General features: G+C 46.5%; 1 long non-coding RNA gene across 7 annotated transcripts; it reads right to left on the reverse strand.

Annotated features, from left to right (window-relative positions):
- On the reverse strand, window positions 1-23,227 carry LOC131825360 (uncharacterized). Of its 7 annotated transcripts, XR_009351232.1 has the most exons (5): window positions 17,127-19,791; window positions 12,664-14,051; window positions 11,731-11,979; window positions 2,579-2,780; window positions 1-1,642 (listed from the first exon to the last, which is right to left on the reverse strand). It is a non-coding gene; the product is annotated as an uncharacterized LOC131825360 (long non-coding RNA). The 7 variants fall into 7 exon arrangements; XR_009351229.1 differs by lacking the exons at window positions 1-1,642; window positions 2,579-2,780 and adding an exon at window positions 3,935-4,120; XR_009351230.1 differs by lacking the exons at window positions 1-1,642; window positions 2,579-2,780 and adding an exon at window positions 20,603-23,227 and having other exon boundaries at window positions 10,787-11,979; window positions 17,127-17,218.
- Between the last annotated feature and the right edge of the window lie 3,946 nt (window positions 23,228-27,173).

The following is a 27,173-nucleotide window of genomic DNA, read 5'->3' on the forward strand; positions in this document are numbered from 1 at the left end:
AGTAGGCAGAGAAACAGGCAGAGAGAGAGAGGAGGAAGCAGGCTCCCCGCAGAGCAGAGAGCCAGATGCGGGGCTCGATCCCAGGATCCTGGGATCATGACCTGAGCTAAGGCAGAGGCTTTAAACCACTGAGCCACCCAGGCGCCCCTCAGTTTAGCTTGTAAACCATCTATTCGTCAGATCACCAGTGTCCCAGAGCTCATCAGCACCGGGGCTCCCAGCTAGAGATGCTTGAGTCATGGACCCCTCTCTCAATATATCCTCGAAAATTGATTGTCAGGTGGGCCTTCACTGTACCCTTGTCCGCTTCCTCAGATCGTACACAGCAAATGAACTTGAAATCAGAAACATGGAAAAGAATCCTTTCTTGCCTGAAAGCTGCACAGTCTTGAGCAAATTACTCTAACCTGTATGCAGCAGGGATCGTAAACCTGCTCCACCCGGCCACGGTGAGTCCTGAATAAAACACCCTGCATGGCCATTGTAATTCTCAGCAAATCTCTGTGGGAACAGTGACCGAGGAAGTAAAAACTAGAGATTTTTTTCTGTTATTTAAAACCCCGTTAAATAACACCTTGATAGTTCCAGTAGCAAAACCTTCAAACTTGTAAAGCTAATAAGCATTTGTAAACTTGTGAATGTTGACATTTCTTTTAAACAAATGTTCCCCTTCACCTGGATCCCATGGCATTTTATTGGTGTTATTGGGTGTATATCTTATGCCAGGCTGGGATCCCCCAGATTACATGTGTAATTAATGCCTGTGGCATGATTTTTCCTCATAGGCCCTAAGCCAAGGAGGCATTAATGATTATTTATTCATCAACATGTGAATGAGCTCACCTAATATGCCTCTCTGATTCTCAGCCTCACCTGCCTCCTGACCCCTTGGCTGTTTGCTTGGCCTCAGAGGCAGACAAACTCCACTGGGCCCAAGAGGTTCTATTGCTTGATGCCAGGCAGCTCCATACCCAGTGTCTCTGGCTCCTCCTGACCCTTGCGGACTCACTGAAATAGGATGAAATCCTCACTGCAGGGCATAGGGTCTGACTTCTGCCTGGCTGGGAAGGAGCTGGAAGAGACACTTGATTGAACAGTGAAGTTAATTCGCCATGGGGTCGATGTGGACCAAGGGAAGCAGGAGAGCAGAGGAAGCCAGGGAGATAAATGTTTTCTCCCTTTTTCCCTCCAGCAGACTACTCTTAGACACAGTGACATCCGTGGAGCTCACGAGTATACCTGTCAAGCAATTGTTCTGTCTTCATGGCTCTCTGCACTGCTTCTCAGTTCCCCTTTCCCTCACTCTCACAGCCCTGAGACTGTAGCTTGTAAATAAAGCATTAGTACTTAATCCTTGCCTCAGGCTCTGTTTTCTAGGGAACCAAGACCAATTCTTAAAAAGATGCACAAGTTGAAGAAAAAGGGAAAAGGCTTCTAGGTTGAGATAGAAGAGAAAGAGGCTGAGATTTTCAATAAGGCCATTCAGCGGATTTCATTAAACCCCTGGTTGGCATGTGCAGCAGAGTGAATGTTTGCATCCTCTCGAAATTCAGATGGTGAAGCCCTGGTCCTCAATGTGTTGGTATTTGGAGGTAGAGTCTTTGGGAGGTGATTACGTCATGAGAGTCATGAGATTAGGTCACTGAGAGAGAGCCATAGTGAACAGGATTAGTGTCCTTATAAGACGCACAAAAGCTTTCCCTCCCTCTGTTCTTCCCTCCCAACTTCTCCCCACTCCCTTCTCTCCAGGAAGTAAACACACAGCAAAAAGGCAGCCATCTGCAAACCAATAAGCAGGCTTTCACCAGGGACCCAACTAGCCAGTACCTTGAACCTGGGCTTCTGGCTCCAGAACTGTGAGAAATAAAGGTCTGTTGTTTAAGCCCCCCAGTCTGTGGGATTTTATTACAACAGCCCAACCTGACTGAGACACATGGTCAAGCCAGTTGATCCCTGCCCCATCTTAAAGCCCAAGTCATCAGAAAAACAGGAGCACCGGGCTGTGGGCCCTATGTACCAGCTCACCCCACTGGGCACTGGTGCAGCCCCTCCGGGGAAGTGCAGAGAGCCCCGCTGCCCCCAGCTCATCTGTGTTTGGGACTGAGTCTGCAGCTGCTCAAATTCAGTCAAGAAAACCCAATCAAGGGAAGAGCATCAAAACATTTCTCTTCTTTGCCTCTTGTTATTTTTTAATAATCAATACTGATGTGGTCACGTACTAAAGAGTTTTGCTCTCATGCGATGAAGCAGATGTGGTCAGACTAATGTTAGGTGAGTGGGTTAGACAGGCAGAAGGGCCCCTCCACCCCAGGCACACCTGCTCTCACTTGCTCTCTCTTTGGGGCAGGCTGATCCACAAAGGAATCTCATCTTACTTCTGTCCTTGGTAGAGTTCCTGAGGACACAAGCCCAGCCGTGCTCCTTCTTGACCAGGCCCCCACTCACCACCACCCCACAAAAAGAGAGAGAGGGGTGGCTTCTTTTAAAAGATCCTAACTGAGAGCTTTCATAAGTAATCACTGATTAATTCCAGAAACAGATAGGTCATTGCTCTTATAGTAAAAACAGTACCACGCACCTTAGATATGTAGCATTGCACTGTTCTCAAAATTCATTTCCGGGTATTGTGCAGTTTGAAGATAAATGCAAAGGCCTTGAAGCTCTGTAGCAGCTTTGTATTAGGTTGAAGACTCTGAAACTTACCAGCGTTGTAGTCAAAAATAGTTTGACTATCACTGGTTTTGCACAGTTCCATGTTATTTGGCAGCCAATGTACAAATCTGGAGGAGAAAGCAACACGAGTCGGCAAGAGGCCTTGAGAAGGGAAGGGTCAGAAGAAGAGATGCAGAAAGAGGGGGTAGGACGAGAAATGGTCATTAAATTAAGTTGTACCAACAATGACCGCTTTTCCTAGTAATGGGAATTCAGTGCGGTTTTGAGGTTTGGAATTCGATCTGTATTCTTTCAACCAAAGAATCTTTTTCCTACAATTAACACATTTTAAGGTAGGCATGTAAGTATCTGCTGACTGATGAGTGGACTCACAGGTCAAATGGGAAAGAAGGCTAGCAGCTCCCAAAAGTAAAGGAGCAGTAATGAAGAGGGAAAACACGGGCATGTTTGTCTAAGCAATAATGGAGCTTAAGCCACTGTGTTCCTAATACAGAATAATTTGTCAGGTGACCTTGAACGAGACTATTAACCCTCTTTTTGTTGCTACGAAAAAGGGGGATGATACTTATTCCATACAGGGCAGTTCTAAAGGGGGGTAAACATGATTGATCACTGTAAGTTTGCAAAAGGAAGACAGTATAATAAATACTAATTATAATAACTACTACTGCCTTCTGAGAAAAATGCCTTTTAAGAAAAGGAATGAAGGTTAAAAAAAGAAAGAAAGAAAAGAAAAGAAGAAAAGTAAAGGAAGGAAGGAAAAAAGGAAGGAAGGAAAGAAAGAAAGAAAAATTCCTTCCAGAGGGTCTCCTGGGGTGGCCACAAGGTGTCATGGCCTCACTCACACCTGAATGAATCCAAAGGGAAAACCTTATTTCTAAAAATTCTTATATAAATTAATTCCATGTTTCAACTGTCACATTATCACAGTTTTGGACTACTATATTTGGGGTCAAATTTGGGAGACTTAATGCTGGAGCCACAGTGACAGGTAAGATAGGCATGGTTCTTACTCACCCTCCTGGGAAGACACATAAAAAAACAAGTCAACAAAGAACAAGGATGACTTCAAGAGGGACATGGCATCAAAGTCAAGCAGGTCCCATTAGGTCAGGTTTTGGTTGGGAGTGGAAGGGTGGTGTTTTAGGATGGGAAGTCCAGGAAGCATCTTCAACTTACAAGTAGGTAAGTTTCTTTAAAAATAATAATACATTTCTTTATCTATGCAAATGCTAAATGTAAACATTTAAAACACAAGCTTTCGAAGGTGGCCCCATAGAATAACTCTGATATATACAAGGAGAGATACTTTATCGGCATCCCTGGCCTCCCGCCAGATGGTTGTATCCTTGAGTGAACTCCTCCGGCTCCCCGGGGCTTCGGGAAGGTAACTCTGCCTGGTACAACACTCCACAGGGCAGTCTTCACACAAATGCAAGCGCGGTGCCTGGATTTTCAAGATGGATGTACCAACCCATTAGCCCTCCGCTCTGAGTTCTGTTTCCTCTCCACTTCTCCCCAACAAGCACACAGTTTACAGAGCATCCAGCCCAAACAGAACGTGCTCCACAGGGAAGGGGGCTGATTGGTTTAGTTTTCGGGCAGCCCCGTGAGGGGTGGTAATTGACACTTTAACGTATGACATGTTGCATTCCTTCATATCGCCGCAGTAATTGAATACACATGAAACCCCACTGCACTGGTGACCTCGGAGTGTGCCACACACCTGGAAATAGTGAGGTTCAATTAATGTGTCACTGCCACTAATAGCGGCTACCAGTGAGAACCACCAGCAGCCGTGGAACAAAGCAGAGAGCAGAGCAGAGAAAACCCCAGGAAAGGCTGCTCCCCAGCAGAGCTGCTTGGGACCAGCTCTTAAAATCTGGGCTTTCCAGGAAAACAATTTGCTTTTAATTATGCCAATTAATTTTACCTAATGGCTCTGCTCATCTCTCAAAGACCCATTTTTGGACTAAAATACCAAATAGTCAATTGAGAGGAAATCACAATTGGCCCAAGTAAGTTTTCATGATAATGTGCTAAATAATAATAATAATATGAGAAATTGAATATGATCTGAAAGAAGGGACTCAAACTGAGGAAATGCAAAATTAATACGATGAACTCCACCTTTTCATTCTTTAGTCCATTCCTCGTGTGTGTGTGTGTGTGTGTGTGTGTATGCAGTGCTTACTATGGTCCAGGGAAACTGCAGGGGTGAGTGTCTGGCCCCTGCTTTTCACAGAGGAGGGGCAGTACTGGCTAAGGACCCCCAAGTGACCTGCCTCCAGGTCTGCAGACTCAGGAGGCTCGGGAGGAAGCAGCTCCTAAGCTCCAGGAGGGGCAGGAGTGGCCATGGGAGAAGGTGGGGAATCAAAGGCTGGGATGTCGAAGACGAAGTCCGAGAACTTGGGGGTAGAATAAGAAGGAAGGGAGCCAGACAGGATCTATAAAGAACTCCTCAAACTCAACACACACAAAACAGATAATCATGTCAAAAAATGGGCAGAAAACATGAACAGACACTTCTCCAATGAAGACATACAGATGGCTAAGAGACACATGAAAAAAATGTTCATCATCACTAGCCACCAGAGAGATTCAAATCAAAACCACATTGAGATACCACCTTACATCAGTTAGAATGGCCAAAATTAGCAAGACAGGAAACAACATGTGTTGGAGAGGATGTGGAGAAAGGGGAACCCTCTTACACTGTTGGTGGGAATGCAAGTTGGTGCAGCCACTTTGGAAAACGGTGTGGAGATTCCTTAATAAATTAAAAATAGAGCTTCCCTATGACCCTGCAATTGCACTACTGGGTATTTACCCCAAAGATACAGATGCAGTGAAAAGAAGCGCCCTCTGTACCCCAGTGTTCATAGCAGCAGCGGCCACAGTCGCCAAACTGTGGAAAGAACCAAGATGTCCTTCAAAGGACAAGTGGATAAGGAAGATGTGGTCCATATATACTGTGGAGTATTATGCCTCCATCAGAAAGAATGAATACCCAACTTTTGTATCAATATGGACGGGACTGGAAGAGATGTTGCTGAGTGAAATAAGTCAAGCAGAGAGAGTAAATTATCATATGGTTTCACGTATTTGTGGAGCATAAGAAATAATACGGAAGACATGGGGAGATGGAGAGAAGAAGGGAGTTGAGGGAAATTGGAGAGGGAGACGAACCACGAGAGACTATGGACTCTGAAAAACAATCTGAGGGTTTTGGAGGGGTGGGGGTTGGGAGGTTGGGTGAGCCTGGTGGTGGGTATTGTGAAGGGCATGTATTGCATGGAGCACTGGGTGTGGTACATAAACAATGAATTCTGGAACACTGAAAGTAAATTTAAAAAAAAAAAAAGAAAGAAAGAAGGGGGCCAAACAGGGGGTATGGATGGTGGGGGCTGGAAGCCTCTGGAGGAAGAACATGACAAGGAGAACCCAGCAGGGAACCATCTCCCAATCTTCTTGGAGTATGGGAGTTTTGACTGGTTTCAGAATCTCATTACACTTTTTCCAGAACCAAAAGCCTTTCTCTTCCTTAAACACACACACACACGCCGGGAAGGTGGGAAACATTGGCATATTAGAATTCAAAAAAGGGTAAGGCAACAGTTTGGGCATATTCTTGGAGGAAAGAAAGGAAAATCACACTGCATTTCATTTTTTTATCATTTCCATTTGATTAATTAACAAAACCTTGCAGGAACTTCTGAATGAATACGTCCAAGTTGAAAGGCAACCCTGTTCCTCAAAATTTGACCTCTTCTCCCCCACCATACCCCATCTCCTTCTCTCTGGCCATGCACAGTCTTCTTTCATCTCTGACCACGCCCAGTCATTGTTCTTCTGGCTACGCTCTGACCTTGTTTCTCTCTGGTCACACCCAGACCTTGGTCTTCTCTGGCCAAGCCCAATCCTCGGTCTCCGTGGCCACGCCCCAACCTTCGTCTTCCCTGGCCCTGCCCAGTCTCTGCTCTCCCTGGCCAAGCTCTGATCTCCTTCTCCCCGGCCGCCTCAACCCAGTTCTCTCTGGCTACACCCAATCCTCATTCTTCCCTGGACACGCCCCATCCCTGGTCCTCGCTGGCCACGCCCAGACCTTGTTCTTCCTGACTACATCCATAACGCAATCATTTTGCCTCAAGTCATTGGTTGTGGGGTGCAGGGGATTGCTTTGTTTCTCTGCTCTTCAGGCTCTCCTCTAAAACAAGGGAGATGTAATTTGGATTAAGTATGCACTTTAGCATTTTGGTTGGTCTCCAGGGAGAGCAGAAGCCTTACAGGACCCCCAGTGCTCCCTCCCGGACCCACTCCGGGCCCTTAAGGCCCCTGGGGAGGAAGGCCTCCTCCACATGGGAAGCTGTCTAGACTATCCTAGAGGTGAAGGTATTGCAGCACACACATATTAACTTAGCAGCTGCAACATACATATGGTAAACTCTGTGGTCTCCTCAAATCCCACGAAAGTGACAGAAAAACCAAGAACAGAAGGTTGGGAGAAGAAACATCAGAAAAGAGGAGAAATTCATAATATTTTGAAAGGTGAAAACATAATGGACAAATGCTATCTGACTTGGCAGGAGGGAGAAAGTTGAACCCTGCTTGCTGGAGGGAGGTGTGGGGGGGTGGTTATAAGAAACAAAAGGCTCCCTGCCACAGAGCTGCAGAGAGTCTCGGAAACTGGGAGCAGCAGGTCCATATCTCCAGGCAAGAGTCCAGAGCCATGCTGGAAACAGGACTGGTTGAAAGATTGTCCAGGAGTGGCGGCACACTCAGGTTCCTTCCTCCCTCGCACATTTGTTCCACACCCTGAATGCTAAGCCACTTTCTCCCTTTCTGAATGTCTGCTCCTTGCCCACCCTTCAGAATACTAGAAGTTTCCTCTGACCAGTCAAATCAGAGGGTCTCAGGGCACCAGACCCAGCTGAGGGCAGGACAAGTGACAAGCATACTCTCTGAAGTGGGAGATGAGCTCACCTCATCAGATGACATTGTCAAGTATAGTGTAATCTTGGAGGGAAAGGCATTCCTAAATTTGCAGTTTGGAATTCATAGTTTGGCCCTTTTGGAAACCGGTAAGCTGGTTGCTCTTCTCACATCAGTCTCTGTGTGTTAACTCAAAAGAGAGCCTTTGTGGGGGGGGGGGGGGTGTTTGAATCCCAGTGGAATGGTATATTGACACTGAGATTCTCTGCATGGGCAATGTGCCTTCAAGCCTTCCTCGTGCCACTATTCAAAGTATTTTCTGCCCCCGCTGTGGGACGATTCTACCTCCTCACCCTGCATTGGCCTTGGCCAATGAAATATGAGTGGAAGTGATGTGTGAGGCTTCTGAACGGAAGCTTTGTGCAGCCATCTGCTCCTTCTTTGCCACAGAACCAGTTTGCCCTGGAGGGAAGCAGAATCCTGGATCTTCAGCTCGGGTACCAGGATGAGGACAACATGAGACAGAGTGAATGTAGTGTGCACAGCAAGTAAACCTTTATTGTTGTAAGCATCTGCAGTTTTAGGGAGTGTTTGTTCCCTGAGCATTTGAGAGCCAAAGGTGCCTACTACTTCCCTGGGAACAGCTGCAGCCAGGATTGGTGGGAAGGACGTTCTGTCTTCTGCATGATATCAGTGCTCCTGGCTCCTCAAAAAGAAGGGTCTGGACTACACCTGAAGATGACACCTTTGGCCTAGACCCAGCCCCCTTCACAGAGCTCCCCGGCTGGCAGCCTGAGGAGAGACCTCCATCTTTTGGGCTGCAGATAGCATAAGGAGGCTAGAGTAGGAGGACACAAGTTAGGGCATCTCCCTCGAGGGATCCCAGCCATACCCCAGGACTTTGCAAGGCCTGGAGGTGCCAGGTAGGAAGGTGGGAACAATGAATGTCTTGGTAGAAACCAGGTCTCTAATTGTGGCAATTATTAAGCCTTTCTGTCTCAGGGCTCTACAGAGTCCATTGTTTCTTTGCCATGTGGCTCTGTCAGGCTCTGCCAACAGGAGACTACAGGGCTGAAGGAAGAACTGGAAGTTCCTCTTCTTCTTGTTTGCTGTCCCTGGCACGCACCTCTCACTCTGGTTGGGGGCAGCAGTTGATTCCTGACCCTTCCATGCTCCCAGGAGCAGCCTTTTACACTCAGCCAGAAGGATAGCACAGCCAGACAAGCCCCTCATGCATGGGTCCCTCCTGCAAGCCTTTGTTTTGATAACCGCCCCATCCTGTTTTCCTGACCACACCCTGCCTGATACAGGAAAGCAGACACCACATGCAGCCTCCGCATGTGGTGATTGGGGATATCTAAGATAACTACCCAGAGGCAGGGGGGTCTTTAGTCCTAAGCCCTGTGAGTCAGAGGACTGGTGCAAGTAGTTGTTGAGCACTCCGCCCCAAATTGTACTGGGTGTGGTGCAAGATACGGGACATTTAAACTCTGGTCCTCACCACCGAAAAAGCTCAGCGGGAAAGAAGGGCTTCCTAAGTCCACATGCAGATCCAAGAAGGGACAATTTGTGAAAGCCAGAATGGTCCAAAAGGTCCTTATAGTCTACAACCCGCAATTCGCTCCTGGGAACTGAGTGCTTGGGTGTACCACAAAACACATACAAGAAGCTTTATTCCCAAAAGCCTGAAGAAGGAAACAACCCAAATGTCCATTAAAAGTTGAAAGAATTTCTTTAATTGTCTGATATTCATACAATAGAATATAACCTAGCAGTAAAAAATAGCAATCAATTTCTATAGGCAATAACATTCACAGATTCAATGTTAAACAAAAGAAGCCATACCCCAAAAAGGACTTACTGTGTGATTCTATTTGTATAAAGTCCAAAAACAAGAAAAGCTCCTCTATGGTGATAGAAGTGAGAACAGTAGTTATTTTTTAGGATATTATTGCTAATAGGGTGGGTGAGAGAGCTTGCAGACATGTTAGGAATGCTCTATGGCTTGGTCTGAGTGGTAGTTACAGTGGTAGTTACAGAGGGATATGCAAATAGAGAGTTATTGGGGCGCTTGGCTGGCTCAGTCCTTGGATATCTGCCTTGGGCTCAGGTCATGATCCCAGGGTCCTGGAATCAAGCCCTGCAATGGTCTCCCTGCTCAATGGGGAGTCTGCTTCTCTCTCTCCCTTCCCCCACTGCTCTCTCTCTCAAATAAATAAATAAAACAAAAACCAGAGAGTTATTGAGTTACTTGCTAAATTTCTGTGTACTTTGTTGTACATACTTTATATCTCAATAAAAAAGTGTGTGAAGAGAAAAAATAAATTGCTCAGACATCCGCTATCTGGTTTGGGTTCTCCTGCAGGCAGATCACGAGACTGGAGTTGGAGGCATATGATTTATTATTCTGAGGTACAAGAAATGTACCTGGCTGATAGGAAGTGGAACAGTGACAAGGGGAAGACTGAAGGTATGCTGGGAAGCCAACTCTCAGCTCTGGTAGCTGGGCTTACTTCCACAGGGAAACTGGGAGAAAACTCACTTCAGAATTATCCCATGCAAGGGGCGAGAGACCTGGGGTATTTATACACCTACTCTGGAGAGGCACAGCTGGAAGGCCACCCAGGAGGTGTGCAAGTGTACTAGGTCTTATGGCCTGCAGGCTGCTGGGGCCAAGGGAGCCCTTGGGCAGCTGGAAGTCAGACAGAGCACCCAGAAAGGACACAAGTGGGACATGACTGTGTCCGTCACACAAATGTCCCATTTGTAGCTCCCATCAGTTTAGAGAAATTGCCATGACAAACAATTAACTCTGAATTCTCAAATGGTCTTGAAATAAATGTGCATTTAATTCCATTATCCCTGTCTGCCCACATCTGAATACTGGAGGCACTGATGTGTGGGTGAGAAATATCACTCACGTAGATTCTCAGGGCCCTTGCCACGATCCCGGGATCTCATGGAGGGTCTGTGGTCCCCAGGATTCAGTGTGTCCACTACTAATGCTCTTTCAGTGGTGGAACAGGCCAGCTGCCCCCAGACCGCATCTGTTAGGGCTGGGGTTTGGGACCCATAGCTCTGTAAAACCCCCTTCTTCACCTGAATATAAAGACACATTTGGTATTATCAGTGTCTAAATTAAATGGGCACCAGTGCTAGACTGAGGAGGAGAAAAAAAGTGCTCCTTATTTTTTAAAAATGTTTTATTTAATTATGTAAGAGAGAGAGAGCATGAGAGAGGGAGAGAGAGAGCGTGCACACAAGCAGGGAGGAGGTGCAGAGCAGAGGGAGAAGCAGACTCTCTGCTGAGCGGGACTCGATCCCAGGACCCTGGGATCATGACCTGAGCTGAAAACAGATGCTTAACTGACTGAGCTACCCGGGTGCCCAAAAGTGCTCCTTATGTAGTCACTGTTGCCCTCACTAGCACAGAACTGTGGCTCACCAGCCCCAAGAGAGCCAGCCTTGCAAAGGCCATGGCCACCTTTTTTGCTCACAGCTGCTGGCAGGAAGCACTTCAGCACGGCCGAGGGGTGCCATGCACACCCGCCACAGTGCTGTCTCCAAAGTTCTGTGGAAACCTGAGTGTTCCGCGAGCGGGACCTCCACTGGCCTCTCCCAGCCTCAGACCCAGCTGTGAGCCTGCCCGAGAGCAGAGGCAGGGGGGTCTCGAAGGGCTGTGGAGCAGAGTGTGTATAAGATCTCTGCTGACCCTTGGGTTTGCAAGGCAGATGGCAGACACTCCTTCTGTAATTTTGATTACCCCTCGAGCCTCCATTTCTGTTGGTGGAGGACCTACTGATCTTGGCAAGTCAAAGTAAATTCTAGCTACTTGCCATTGAAAACATGCTTGCTTTACAGTAGCTCTTCAGATAATTTAGGCTGCTCAGGTGAACCCCAGGCTTTAGTCTTGGGCAGTCCCAGAAGCCCCCAACTTTCGGTATGGCCACTCTTGTCAGCCCCTTGCTTGGCTTTGGTGACGTTCTCCATCCGCAGCACCCCCGCCCTTGTTCTGATCTCGCTTCCAATCCATCCCACAGCCTTGGCCCACAGGACCCCCACCCCTCAGGGACCCGGTGGCTGGCATCATGGAAACCTCCCTCCCAGGCACCCGGAAATACTCACAGTCTTCATTTCCAGTCTCCAACTGGGATGGAGAGGGAACATCCAGGGTCCCATTCAGAGCTGAATGCAGGGTCCACCTTCTCTCTTGCCCTCCGCTTGCATTCTGCGGCCTGCAGTGTTTTATCTGAACCAAGAGGCCATCCCCTCATGTCTGGCTTTGTGGATCAAACCTGAGACCCCAGGAGGGGTCCCACAGTTCAACCATATACACACGGCTTACATCTGCACGAGCTGGACCCATTCTTCATCCTACAAAATTCAATTTAAAAACCACTTAAGTTCTCTTCCCTCTAAGTCTTTTCTTCTGCTTGAAGTATCAAAAGAAAACAGTGTCCCTCATGCCTATTTTGTCTGTTACAGAACATTTTTCTCATTCCCAATTCCCTATCTGTGTACTAAGGGGAATTTCTCTTACAATGTCTAACCCAATGCCAAAATAGGACGGCCACCTTGAACCCGAAGGATGGCAAAGTTGGACAGACAATTAAATAAGCTAGAAGACGACATATATGCAAACAAAGGGACAAGAGGCAACAGAAAAGGCCGGGCAGCTGGGGTGAGGAGCAGGGAGCTGAGGAGAGAAGGCAATGAGCAGAAACTAGTGACAAATACCTCCGTGGACTCACGCGCCTGAGTCGTTGCACTGGGGACCCAGGCGGGGTGTTTGTGTTTGGGTCAAATGAGCCCTCAGTTCTCCCCCATTTGTGGAAGTCCATAGAGCAAGAGGAAGTTGACCCTGGTCACCCACCCAGAGCCTGGGGAGGATCCTTCCTTTGCCTTGCTGGCTTCCGGGAGTCCCCACAGTCCTTGGTGATCCTTGGCTTGTGGCTACGTCGCTTCCACTCCACCTGCCCCCCTCCTCCCTATGTCGAATCTCCCTTTGCTCCTGTGATGGCACCGAGGGCCCACCTGGATAATGCAGGATGATCTCACCTCAGGCTCCTGAACTTGATCACACCTGCAAAGTCCTTTTTCCAAACAAGGTCACGTTCGCGGGTTCCGGGGATTAGGACGTGGACATACCTCCAGGGCACCATTTCACAACCAACGGTGCCCTCGTCACTCTCCTGGCTGGAATGCACCACAGAGAAAGGAAAAGAAAAGAAAAATCACGCAAAATGCAAACTTCACCCACCAGACAGTTCTACAGAGAGAGAAGCGTGGGCGGGGAAAAGTGTTCATGTTTCCATCGCTGGGACCGTCTGTGGCACAAGAGAGAGTCCACCTTCAATCTTCACGTCAACGTGTGTTATTTCTTTCTTGAGAGAAACAAAAACGAACAATCCAGTGTTGCTGAGTGAGCGAGCTCAGGGACGGAGGAGCTGGGGGCTGGCTCCATGCCCCTGGCTCGCGGTGACCCGATCCAGCCCCGCCGGCCTCCCCTCTGTCTCCCACCAGCTCACTTCAGCTCCTCCGGGCCGAAGGGCTCCCCCAGCCCTCGCTGGAGTGAAACTGTCAGTGCCCCCATTTAAAACCCATTGTGGAAGGCTCATAAATCACACCCTCGGAAAGCTCACTCCTCATTATAACTCAGCAGAGAACAACTCTGTTCAGAGATTTAAATAAATGTGAGTGCGTAGTTGGCTGTTTGTTTCTTCAGCCGGGGTCATGTGTAAGAGGGTTCTGCATGCACTCTTTCAGCTATTCCTATTTCTAAAGCCAGGAATGATTTTAGACCATCTCTCCAAATACAGCAATCTCGATTGTCAGATTCAGCAAGTGGCTCAGAATTGCAACAAGTGTCCCCTTGGGTCCTTGTAAGCAACAAAATCAGTGTCCCAAATTTTGCAATTAGAGCTTCCTTCCTTTGGACTTGCCCCTGGTCAAAACACTAGTATTGTTGCAAAAGGCCACGCTTGAAGCATGGTTTTATTTCTACATTTACCCTAACATTTTATCAGAGCAAGTCTTACGGGAGTAAGACTTATGGGAGTGTAGGATAGTCCACTGGACAGGACAGGGGGACAACACAGAGGCTGCAAATGAGTAATCAAGGGCTTGGCTGGTCCCAGGCAAATGCCTGGAGAGGGTCCCTTGTGATTCTAACTTCATAGGTGAACTAAAAATGTAACCTTGTGTCCAAGGATATGTTCTTCCACTAGATCCCCATCTGGTAGGCACCAAAGCTCCTCCATTTATGAGCAGGGTGAGATCTAAGAGGGTACACCCAAGCCCATTTGTTCCCATCCAAAGTTACAAGTTACCAAAGTGTGTATGTCCACATAAGTTGAGTTGCACGGAAAAGCGGTCTCCAGACCATGAAACACTAGTTGCCTTGAGGCTGACTTGCTCCCCAGCAAGATCTCAGACATGATGTATTTCTGGAAGTGGAACAGATTTGCAAGGATGTGATAAAATAGACAAAAGGAGGGCATCTGGGTGGCTCAGTCGTTAAGTGTCTGCCTTCGGCTCAGGTCATGATCCCAGGGTCCTGGGATCGAGCCCCACATCGGGCTCCCTGCTCCCAGGGAAGTCTGCTTCTCCCTCTCCCACTCCTCTGCTGTGTTCCCTCTCTTGTTGTGTGTGTTTCTCTCTGTCAAATAAATAAATAAATAAAATCTTAAAAAAAAAAATAGACAAAAGGACACAGACAGACTGACAGAGAAAGCTGAGTCTTTCCTGGAAGTTTGGGGGAGGGGACAGGGAGGGAGGGACAGATGTGTGTCACCAGGCTTCTGTGACTAGAAGCTGAGTAGGAACCACCAAGGACCAGGGAAGGAATGCTCAGGGGTTGGCTTAAAGGCAGAGCGATGAGATTGGGAGAACTCAGAATCCGAGTGGCAGGAACTAGCCTAAACCTAAAGTGACAGGGAGGGGTGGGGCTGTTCTGAGGCAGGATCCCCTAGGGGGACCGAAATCTGAGATTCTTACTGTAGGAAAAAAAAAAAAAAATCTTCGAAGGACCGCTCAGTGCTCTGGCATGGGAGAAAGGGGGCTTCCATCTATTGGCAAAATCAGATGTAGATTCTCTCTGGTGGAAAGCTTCCCAAATTAGTTTGCAGGAATCCCACAAATTAAAATGAAGCACAACCTCATAAACCAAAATCAACAAATACTTGGAAAAGCAAATCGCTATTGAATGAAAGGTAACAGAAACAAGAAACAACTTCAGAATCCCAAGGAAATAGACGTTTCTATGGTAGCAACTGGCATGCAGAACTATGAATATGAAACATCTAAAGGAAAAAGGATACATTTATAATGTGTGAATGAACAACAGGACTATCGAGCGAATTGGTAGAGCCAGGTCGGGGGTGGGGAGGGTCGGTGTAGAACAAACAGATTGTCTAAAAATTAATAAGATAACTGTTGAAGAAAAAACCCCAATGGATAAGCTAAACCATAGATTACACTGTTATTTCTTTAAAGATTTTACTTATTTATCTGAGAGAGAGAGAGAGAGCACAAGCAGGGTGGAGGGGCGGAGGGAGAGAAGCAGATTTCCCAGTGAGCAGAGAGCCCGACACGAGAAGGGCTAGCACAGGGGTTGGTAAACTCTGGCCCAGGTGCCAACTCCAGTTGGCCACCTGTTCCCATAGAAAGTGTTATTGGGGGGCACCTGGGCAGCTCAGTCATTAAGCATCTGTCTTCGGCTCAGGTCGTGATCCCAGGGTCCTGGTTCAAGCCCTGCACTGGGTTCCTGCTCAGCGGGAAGCCTGCTTCTCCCTCTCCCACTCCCCCTGCTGGTATTCCCTCTCTCATGGTGTCTCTCTCTGTCAAATAAATAAATAAAACCTTTTTTTTAAAAAAGAAAGTTTTATTGGAATACCCCCACACATTGGTTTATGTATTACTCATGGCATCTTTCACATTATAAAGGAGTTAGGTACTTGTGACAGACATTGTATGACCTCCAAGCCCAAAATATTTACTCTCTGGCTTTTTACCCATTCCCCAAAATTGCCCCGATCTAACATATATATGAACATGAACCCAGAAGAAAAATATAGGAAAAAATATATTTAAAAAATATTGACTAAAATTTATGGAACAATTTAAAATGTGAAACCGTATACCCAGAGAGTAGAATATTTTCTCAGCAGGGTACATAAAAAGAGTCATGCTTGCTATGTAGTTTGAATTGTATCCCTCAAAAAGATATGTCCAGGTCCTCATTCCCCGTACCTATGAATGTGACTTCATTTGGAAATAGGGTCTTTGCACATGCAGCCAAGTTCAAGGATCCTGAGTGAATTCATCCTGAATATCAGATGGGCCCTAAATGCAGTGGCTGGTGTCCTTACAGGAAAAAAAGGGGGAAAGAGATAGAGAAAGGGGTTGGGTGTCCGTGAGACAGAGACACAGGGAAGAAGCCACGTGAAGACAGAAGCAGAGATTGGAGAGCTGCTACCACAAGCCAAGGGCCAGCTGGAGCCAAGAAGCTGCTAGAGACCTTTCTTGAGAGTCCTTGGAGGCTGCACGGCCCCGTTGACGTCAAGCCTGGATTTCAGGCATTTGGCCTCCACAACACTGAGAGAACAAGTTTCTGTTGTTTTGAGCCACCTAGTCTGTGGCGATCTATGATGGTGGCCCTAAGCCACACATAGATTCTGTTTAGTTGGGCAGAATAAAGATGACTCCAAGTTTATTGTCATTCTCCATACCAAGAGATGTTAAGCACCTTCTATCCTCTCGGGGCCCCTGGGTGGCTTGGTTAAGTGTCTGACTGTGGATTAGGTCATGATCCCAGGGTCCTGGGATTGAGGCCCACATCAGGCTCCACACTCAGTGGGGAGTCTGCTTCTCCTTCTGCCCCACCCCTGCTCATGCTCTCTCTTTCACTCACTCTCTCTCTCTCCAATAAATAAATAAAATATTCAAAAAAAATATTATCTTCCATCCCCTTGAATCTGGGTCGGCCCATGACTGTCGAAACCAACAGAGTATGGCAGAAGTGATGCCATGCCAGTTCTAAGCCTGAGACATCAGAAGTCCTGGCAGGTTCTGCCTTTACATCTTCGGGAGCCTTGAGCTGCCTCACGGGAAGTGCTGACAAAAGTACATGGAGAAGCCAGAGGAGAGAGAGGGAACCAGGACTCCATGGAAAAAGAAATGCCCAGTCCCCCAGATTCAAGCTGCTCCAGCCTTCTAGATGCCCCTGATACCCAACATTCTGGAAATTAGCCTCCAGCTTTGTTTCCCTCCTGTCCCATCCCAGAGCCTGGTTCTTCAGTCTAGAGACCCTAGTACCTTCTCAATCCCAGGCACTCACCCAGAGGCAGCTCTCCTCAACAAGTCCTACCAGGGGCTCCTGGTGGGTGAACCATCTGGATGTCTCAGCCTGGTCGAAGGCCAAGAGGACTACAGCCCCAGGCAAGATTACATTGAGCCGAAGAGCCACCCAGCTGATCCCCAGTCTACTCACAGAACCACAAGCAGACGAGGTATCAACCAACCTGAGAAGGATCTTCTTGCAGATATAGGCACTACAGGCAAAACCATGTCGAGATGCACGGTGGGTTCTTGGATCCTGTTCTCAGTAGATGAGCTGACAATAATAAATTATTTAGACAGATATGAGTAGGAGATTTACAGAGCATCCAGACAATAGTTAACTCTTAGGTCTTAGTATCTAGGACTCCAATTTTGTTAACCACACGCAAGGAGTGCTGCTTCTTTTTCTTCTTCTTCACCTTGTTTTACACCTGTGTAAATAAAACTACAAATCAAATAAAGAAAATATCAAGTTAATGAATATGGAAATGAAAATATCATAAAAACAAACCCATGTGGTTAACTGTGTGCCTTAGGGCCAGAAACTTGACCACTAGGTGGAACTGTAGAAACAAAACAACATCTCATTTATGGGTAATCATGGACATCTCAGGCCGTGAGGAGAAAAGCACCTCAGATCTGAGACAAACAAACTAAAGCAGGGTCAGCAAAATCAAGGGAACCTTGTGACTTCCCTGTAAGGTACTAACTGCCAAGAAGAAATAACTTGATCCCAGACTTTTGTGATGCTGCTGTTTGGAAACTGGTCAGGATCCTTGTGGATGTGAGAATCATGTGAAATATTTGCTGTTTTTCTTTTTTTTTTAAGATTTTATTTATTTATTTGACAGAGAGAGATTACAAATAGGCAGAGAGGCAGGCAGAGGGAGAGGGAAAAGCAGCTCCCCATTGAGCAGAGAGCCTGATGCGGGGCTCGAGCCCAGGATCCTGGGATTATGACCTGAGCCAAAGGCAGAGGCATAACCGACTGAGCCACCCAGGTGCCCAAAAATTTTGCTGTTTTTCTACTGTGCACAAACTAACTATAATCTCAGTAGCCTTGGTAGTTTTTTTTTTTTTTCCTTTAAATTCCTGTTGCATTTTGTATGATAACCTCAAGGAGAAAATATTGACAAGAAAGCAAGAGTAGGACCTGAAAGGAAAATATGAGAATTAAGTGAGTATCTATGCTGGACAGCCATATTACTCCCTCTCACTCCCCAGAACATTGGATAAAAGGTGTTTTTTTCTCCAGGCAAGAAACTGGACGATTTGTCCCTGAAGAAACTAAATAGGTCCAGTGAAAAGACACAGGTATTAACAATTGGAACCCCCCCCCATGAGAAAACCAGATAACCTCTCAATCACCCTACAATGAAGCCCCACTACCCACATGTCCCACCTACATCTATAGGGCTTCCAATCAGAGTTCTTTTCTGACATGCGGACAAACCAGCATCTCTCCCTTTTGTTTTTGTTCTCCATGTTTTCCTCTGTTCTGTTTTTTTGCTTTGTTTTGTTTTATCAAATAAGACATCATCCTCTAATATCATGTTAGCCACTTTTTTTCTAGCATTCTAACATGAGATGGCAAAAAAAAAAAAAAAATAGAAAAAAGAAAAAAAAGACAAGTGTGGGAGCAGAAGAAAACATCAAGAATTTATATAGCAAAATTCTCCAAGAGAATATAGTACATCTATAAAACAAGAATAGGGTGACAGATAATAAGGCATAGCCAAAGAACAAGAATGAGGTCCTAGAAAGTAATGATGTATCAACTAAAATGAAAAATCCAATGGTTGGATGAGGAGAGGTGAAAAAATATCCCAGAAAGTAGGATAAAATATCAAAGAGGTAACTAAGAGAAGAAGGTATGAATGAAAATCAGAAAACCAATGCAGAAGTCAACATGCAACAACAGGAATTCTGTAGAAGACAGATAATACAAAGAGGAAGAAATCTTCAAAGGAAGAATTCCCACAGGGCACCTGGGTGGCTCAGTGAGTTAAGTGTCCAACTCTTGATTTCAACTCAGATCATGATCTCAGAATCGTGGGATTGAGCCCCACAATGGACTCTGCTCAGCATGGAGTCTGCTTGAGATTCTCCCCCTCCCTCTGCAACCCTCCCCTCACTTGCTCTCTCTCTCTCTAAAAAATAAACAAACAGATAAAATGTTTTTTAAAAAGAAGTTTGTAGACCTTAAAAAAAGAAAGAATACCCACAACAATTGTCATCACCAAAGAGCATGATTTTCCAGATTGAACAGCCCAGAGAGAATCCAGCACAATGAAGGGGGGGGGGGGCGACCCCATCAAAGATTAAAAAACAAGAACATGTAACTTTCAGAGAGGCAAAAAAAGTACAATATTTAGGAATTATAATGACATCAACTGCTCAATAGCAACATTAGAAGCTGGAAGACAGGCAAGGAATACACTCACAGTTCTGAAGAAAAATGTCCAATGTAGAATTCTGTAATTAGTCAAACTAGCAACTCAAGGAGGAGGGAAGGATGAAGACACAAATATGTGAAATCTTAAAATTATGTCCTCCCATGCATCCTCAGGAAGCTAATTAGGGTGTGCTTTACTCAATGAGAAACAAGCCAAGGAAGCCAAAGGGAGGAGAAAGAGAGAGAGGCAGAGGGAGAAGGAGAAAGAGAGAGAGAGAGAACTAACGCATGGGAGATACGGGGTGTCAGAGCCTAGTAGGGTTTGATGAGAAACAAGGTTTTATACGTCCTCAAAATAGTTCCCTCACAAATACTTATTAATGAAAGAGGGAATAGGATTCTTTTATGGTAGACAAGCCTTAATCAAATGATTATAATTAAGTATAATTACAAAAAATAAATGATCATATCACCTTAATCAAATTACCAAATTTAAAGTCAACAGGCAATGAAAGTCATGCACCCCTGGGTGGGAGGCAGGGAGCACACAGCCCTCGTGCAAGAGATGTGCTGCCTGTATCTAATCAGGAAAAACAACAGACAGAAAGGTTGAGGGACTGTTTCAGATTAAAGGACGCGAATGAGACACGGCAGTTAAATGCAACACATGATCCTGGATTAGATCCCGGACCCAGAGTAGGGATGGCGGGGGAGGGGCAGTTACAAAGAACATTATTGGGAAAATTGATGAACAATGAATATAAACTCTGGATTAAATAATAGTACCAGGGTTATAACAGTAAATTCCCTAGTTTTAATCACTGTATTGAAGTTAGGGAAGGCACTATTCTTGTTCTTAGAAAATACACATTGAGTATTTGGGGGGCAAAAGGGCATAAGGTCTCCAGTTTATTTTGAAATGATTCAGAGAGAGACGAGTGAGTGGGTGAATAGTCGAATGGGAGGAGAGGAAAACTAGTGGTGCATCTAGGTAAAGGGCTCACGAGGGCTTCTCACACGATTCTTGTAACACTTCTGTAAGCTCGTAAATCTGTAAAAAGTAAAAGTTACAGAAAGTCTCATTCTTTTCATTCAGAGTTCATGTCCATTAAAGCTTGCATTTTATGGTTAAAAATGTAGCTTTACTAATCATAAACTGAAATGTGTTACCTGTTTTTAAAAAATAAAGTAAAATGTGTTAACTATAATTGAATTAAAATGTACCAAACTTAAAAATACATAAATAAATAAAATGCAAAGTACCTGAGAGGTTAAATAGTATCCACCCAGGTGTAGGCTGCAGGCTAATCAACTTCCCTATGCCTCACTTTTCACATCTGTAAAATGGACTAATAACAGTACCTATTAGTTTAGATGACAGGTTTTGAGGACTAGGTAAGGTAAAATGTGTAGCATCCACTACACACACACCACATACACACACACACACAAGCTCACTCCTAGAAACATACCCTCATAGACAGAACTCCTCCCTTGCTCTGGCATCTCAGACCTCAGCACACAAAGTGATACTCTGTGACTTATTCATGTATATGCCTGATATTAAGAATCTTATTCAGGGGCCCCTGGGTGGCTCAGTCAGTTAAGCACTCGCCTTCAGCTCAGGTCATGATCTTAGAGTCCTGGGATTGAGACCCGCAGCAGACTCCCGGCTTCTCCCCTCTCCTCCCCACTCACGCTCTCTGTCGCTATCTTTGTTTCTCTGTCTCAAATAAAATCTTTAAAAAAAGAAAAAAAAAAAAAGAATCCTTTGCAGCAAGAACGCGACAAGAGCCCTGTGTCGTTCTGACATGTTCCACTGGGTCTTTTTCCCCCCACTGATTTCTTTACATTTCTGAAGTGTCCCCAAGCAGCCGTTCATACAGGGAACAAAGGCGAGCTTCTGGGCATGTCTGTCTCTAAACACAGTACAAAGGAGCAGGTGGGTGGGGGCAGACTAAGAGGCACATCCCTCAGTCACTGCGCTTCCGAAAGCGATGCACCTGAGAGTCACCTGGTGCTCTGCGACATGAACCTCGAATACCGGAAATGCCATATTTGAGTTCTATTTATGATGAAGTGTCAGAAAAAAACTTTGTGCGAAGAATGACTACAAAAACCGGATAAGAGACAAGAAGCAATTGTCTGAGAACATAGAGAGCAGCCCAGACGGGCCGGCTTTATCCTGCGGAGATCCTGGAGTACAGAGAAATGCATGGAGGCAGAAGCCAGACTGACCCTACTTTCTCCCTTGGAACCTTCCAGCTTGAAGCACTGGCTACGCGTGATGAGTGAAAAGTGTTGGGGTCGGTCTGAGGTTTGCATCGGTCTCATGGGAAAAACTAAATGAGTTTAGGACAGCCGAGACAGCCAGCGTTTGAGGTGCAAAAATCCCAGGAAAGAGAAAAACAGTGGAGATGAGAACTTGACATTCTACGTGGCTTTGGCCTGCGGTATATGCCGTACGGAGGTGACACACAGATCGGGAGGTGGCTTGTCAAGACGTTAACAATCTAAGCGGAGCTATCGATGGTTTAGTGGATTCAGTAGTGTACCTCCCAAAATCATGGCCTCCCAGAACCGCAGCAAGTGACCTTATTTGGACACATAGTTCTGTTAGGATCTTGAGGTGAAAGTATCCTGATTTAGAACGGGCCCTAAATCCAATGACTGGCGTCCTCAGAAGAGACAAGGACACAAGGCAAGGCTGCGGGATGGCGGAGGCAGAGCCTGGAGGGACCCGAGCACAAGCCAAGGAACCTGAGGGTCACCTGAGAAGCTAGAAGAGGCAAGAAAGGATCTTCCCGCCGATCCTTAGAGGGAGCATGGCCTGGTGGCCCTTGATTCCTGGCCTCCGGAACTGGGAGAGAAGACATTTCTGTTGCTTAAGCCACCAAGTGTGTAGTGATCTGTTAGGGCAGCCCCAGAAACCTGCGAGCAAGGGAAAGCAGGTTCAGTGTGAACTCCAGGCTAGACCTTCTCAAGCATGAATATTAGAGAAAAGTCCGTATGGAATGTGTAGAACAGGGCTGCCCCAATGGGTTGGGCCTCTGCCTTCAGCTCAGGTCACGATCGAGCTCAGGTCCTAGAATCGAGCCCCGCATCAGGCTCTCTGCTCGGAGGGGAGCCTGCTTCCTCCCCTCCCGACTGCCTCTCTGCCTACTTGTGATCTCTTTTTCTCTCTCTCTCTCTGTGTCAAATAAATAAATAAAATCTTTAAAAAAAGAAAGAAAGAAAGAAATGTGTAGAACATGGCGTAAGGACCTAACACAGGTTCACCGCATCAGGGAAGACATGATGGAGAGGATGGAGAGAAGCAATACTGGAAGACAGACCAGCTGAGAAGTCCCCCAAATGGACAAAAAACATCAGAGAGGATAAATTATGTGTGGACAAACCAGTCAAACCGATAAAAACCAAAGACTGACAAGGCAGAGGAAAAAAAAACATCATATTCAAAGGGGGAATAATTATGCAGACAACTGAATTTTCAAGAGGAATAACAGAAGCCAAAAGATACTGAAATTGAAAGAACCCTATTCACTCCAGGGGTGAAAACAGCCTCTACCAAAACCCCGCAGCAAACATCAGAAATATCCCAAGCTTCCCCTGGAGACGGAGGATAAGAAAAGGATGTCTGTTCTAAGCACTCCTCTTCAAAATTGTATTGGAGGTCTAGTTACCCCAGTGGGCAATCAATCAATAAAAGATACAATGATTGGGACGCCTGGGTGGCTCAGTTGGTTAAGCAGCTGCCTTCGGCTCAGGTCATGATCCCAGCGTCCTGGGATCGAGTCCCACATCGGGCTCCTTGCTCAGCAGGGAGCCTGCTTCTCCCTCTGCCTCTGCCTGCCATTCTGTCTGCCTGTGCTCGCTCTCTCCCTCTCTCTCTCTGATAAATAAATAAAATCTTTAAAAAAAAAAAAAGATACAATGATTGTAAAGCATGAAAATGTAACTATCTGCAGCCAACATGCCTTTGGGTGACCGAGGAAGTGCCCTGTCTCCAGTCCCTGAAGCAGGTCGCAGGTGTGTCCTGGCATCGCCTCTGTGGGATGCCCTTAGCTGTGGGTTCCAGCAGCAGGTCCGTGGGAGGAGACATGGCCAGCTCCATGGAGCCCCCTGGGGCCCCGGCGGAGTCTATGGTTCCCGTGGCTGGAAGGAGGGCCGCACGCAGGCTCACTGAGTCCCATAGTGGGGCCCTCGGGCACCTCTGAGGTCTGTACTCACCCTGAAAATACACACATCCCCAGCAGCGAAAGTGACAGTAAACAGCAAACAGTACACACAAACACATATCATGGTGACAGATGGAAAGACCACAGGAAAGAGGAAAAAGATGTACAGTTTTATTACCTTCAATGTCAGTTTTTCCCGCTTTTTGAACAAGAGGTCTCACGTTTTTGTTGTGCACTGGGCCCCGCAAATCCTGTAGATGGCCCTGCGTCCCTTTATTCCTCAAGGCACGGCCTAGACCAGCTGAAGTCTCAGGGATAAGAGAGGGGGAAGCGGGAGGCCACACCCAAGTGATCGAACCCTGGGGACTGTCGTCTGGAGGAGGTCCGGAAGTCACCTCGCAGCCCCGGCTTTGGTCTCTAATGAACTCCTGAAACCGGGCTCAGGGGCCGGACATGAGCAGCTGAACTATCCATGCTCTCCTTCAGACGCGTCTTTAAATCTCCAGCTGGCTTGGTCTGCATTTCTTATTTTCAAGATTTTATTTGTTCATTTGAGAGAGAGAAAAAAAGGGGGGGCAGAGGGAGAGGGATAAGCAGACTCCCCGCTGAACGCAGAGCCCGACACGGGGCTCCATCCCATGGCCCTGAGATCATGACCCAAGCCAAAATCAAGAGTCCATCACTCAACCAACTGAGCCACCCAGGCGCCCCAGTTTGGTATGTGTTTCTAAAAGATAAGCACATTTCGAAAACAGATGGTCACAGTACCATTATCATACCTACAAGACAGACAGCGATACTTTGTCAACATCAAATCTGCAGTCTGTGTTCACATTTGCCTGGTTTTCTCCTACATTTTTACCAGGTGATTTTCCTGCGTTCAGATGCCAAGTTTCTAGCTTGCATGTGGGTCATTTGTCTCTTACGGTCCTTCCATCCTGAAGTTCCCTCCCCGCCTGCCGCCCCCTGCCCCGCTGGCCTTTTATCCTTACCATTTATTTGTCAAAGAAACTGGAACGAATCGCCTATAGTCTTCCACATTCTAGATTTGCTGGTAGCAGCCCCTGATGTCTTTTAACGTATTTCTCTGTCCCTGTGTTTCCTGAAAACCAGTAGATGGTCTAGATTCAGAGTTCATGTTTCTCGGCAAGGCTCTTTTATAAGGGATGTATTTACTCCATCAGGAGGCAGGTAAGTTCTCTGAATTTTCCTCAGTGCAGTCTCCATCTCTTTCCCTCGGCCTCCTCAGGCCCCCTTCTGCCCCCAAAGTTAGCAGCCACGGACAGGTAGGTGATAGGTGATGAAATCCATAACTTAATCAGAAGTTTAAAAAATGGTATCCTAATTCCATCCTCTCTTCTTTTATATTAGTCAGACTATTTCTATGGAGACAGAATTTCCCCTGTTAACCATTTGTTTACCTGGAGATGTAAATCGGACGTATTTCCAGCATACGTGTTCTTTACTATTGTTTTTTTCCTTCACAACTGAATCCACAATTGGATAGTTCCATTTCTCGAGCTGTCTGGTTCAGTCTAAAGACCCACATTATCACAACATCTGATGATTCCTTTCTGAGTCTTTCAGATGCACTCACGGGTTCTGTGATTTCTTGTCTTCATTTTCCACTAACTTTTCTTTTTTTTAATATTTTTAAATTTTTTAAGTAATCTCTATTTCCAATGTAGGGCTCGAACTCACAACCCCAAGATCAAGTCCCAAGCTCTTCCGATTGAGCCAGCCAGGCGGCCTCACTGACTTTTCTTAATTCATTAGGGAAGGATGCAATAAAATATTCAAAGAATTGAGCAGACCTCACCGAACAAGCCAAGAGCACAGCATGCTGCGTCTATACCGTGCACTAGCTGGGGGACCACCACCAGGCAGCAGTTCAAAATCATCTTCCGTCCCCTAAGGCACCGGAGACCAGGTGTGATGGGTTATGTCCAGCGTACGAGCACACGCTGAATAAAGTCAGGTGCGTGAGAATCAAGGGCATGTGTGACCTGGTCATAGAAGAGGCACAGATCCTCTCAGAAGGCTCTCAGATGCTCGCAGGCATCCTGAATGTTGGATTCGGGATGGACATTCAATCATCTGCCGGACGGCCCTACCCCAGGGACACCAGGGCAGCTGTGAATGACAGCTGGGACATTCCTCCTCCTGAAGGACAGGAATCCCCCTCAACCTGGAACTTCCTCATTTTCTACCGGGGTACCAGGAGAACCTGGGAACGAGCATGGCTCTGTGGACACGCACTTCCTGAATCCAAGTAGTTGATATTCGCCCTGCGCGTCTTCCTACTCAGAATATCCAGGGACGTGCAAGTATTTTGTTTATTCTATGCTTATTACTTTAGCCTTTTAGCATTTGACACTGTGAGTCGAACTCATGTTTAATGAATGAACCCTGGAAAAATGTGACTGATGGGACAAAGGACTGAATTTTTTTTTTTTTAAGGGAGAGTTCGTAATTTTCAGACTAGACTCAAAACGGCAGAAACTGTCTTCGAGTGAAAGCAGCAGGAGCAAGTCTCTGCAAACTGAGTTAACTCACCAAGGACTGTGCAGGAAAGGACACCTCTCTGAGTGAGTAATCTTGGCTTGTGCTCCTCCTGACCCATTAAATTATACAAGGGCATCAGTCACTGAAAGCTAAAAATAACACTTCGCGGGGCTTGCCAGAGAGTTCTGGTAGCTCCAGTGGGAACTTTCCATGCTCTTATGACAGACCAGCATCCACTGGTATAGCCATAGGAAAAAAATAAGAATTGAGTTTCCTGCCTTGGTTTTTCTAGCAATTGCCACGTGGACAGCCTGCTTGGCCTTTGATGATAACCCCACTCTGGTCACATTGATTCGGCAAATATTTACTGGCCATCCACTGCGTGCCTGGTACAGCGCTGGGGGCTAGGGGTAAAGAGGTGCATGTGACGGACAGAACATGGGCCCCAGGGCCATGAGATCTGGCCCCTAGACTAGCCTCAGTACTTACTGGCCGTGTGGTTTGGAACCAAGTCTCAAAAATCATGTCGGCCCTAGGCATTGGCAGGGATCCTAGTAAAAGCAACACTCCACGCTAAGTTAGTAAGAGCTGGATTACATCCCAGCTCTGTCCCTCACCAACTGTACGGCAGGAACCTGTGGTCACTTAGAAACAGAAAGGAAGCAGCAGCCGAAGGAGATCGAAGAGAGGTAGGACGGAAATCACATGTTATAATTTCTTCTTCTCTTTACTCAGGTGTACCTTTCATGTATCAAATATAACAGCGCACACAAGTCTGAACTACACCGCTCGATGCATTCTTCGTACCAATCCCATGTGACTACCACCTAGATCAAGATATGGAACATTCCCAGCACCCCAGGAGATACAACTTTGAAAGTGAAAAGTACCAAAAGGCAAATCTCGGGACTTATGTACAGTTCAATGTCCATCCTGCCAGCTTTGGAGCCACTTTCCAAGCGGTGGAGAGGAGTCTGCAGTCTCTCTTCCCATCCTCCTGCTGACCAACAGTACTACTTAAGGACTGGTCTGCTGGACACGGGGATGACACTGTCAATGTCTCCTGGACATTGAGGCTGTGAATCCGGCTCTGAACAGAGTCGGACTGTGTACTAAGCTAACTGGCCCATCGAGGGATGCAACCCACCATC

Source organism: Mustela lutreola, chromosome 2, assembly GCF_030435805.1.
Source record: "Mustela lutreola isolate mMusLut2 chromosome 2, mMusLut2.pri, whole genome shotgun sequence".
NCBI classification, from domain to species: Eukaryota; Metazoa; Chordata; class Mammalia; order Carnivora; family Mustelidae; genus Mustela; species Mustela lutreola.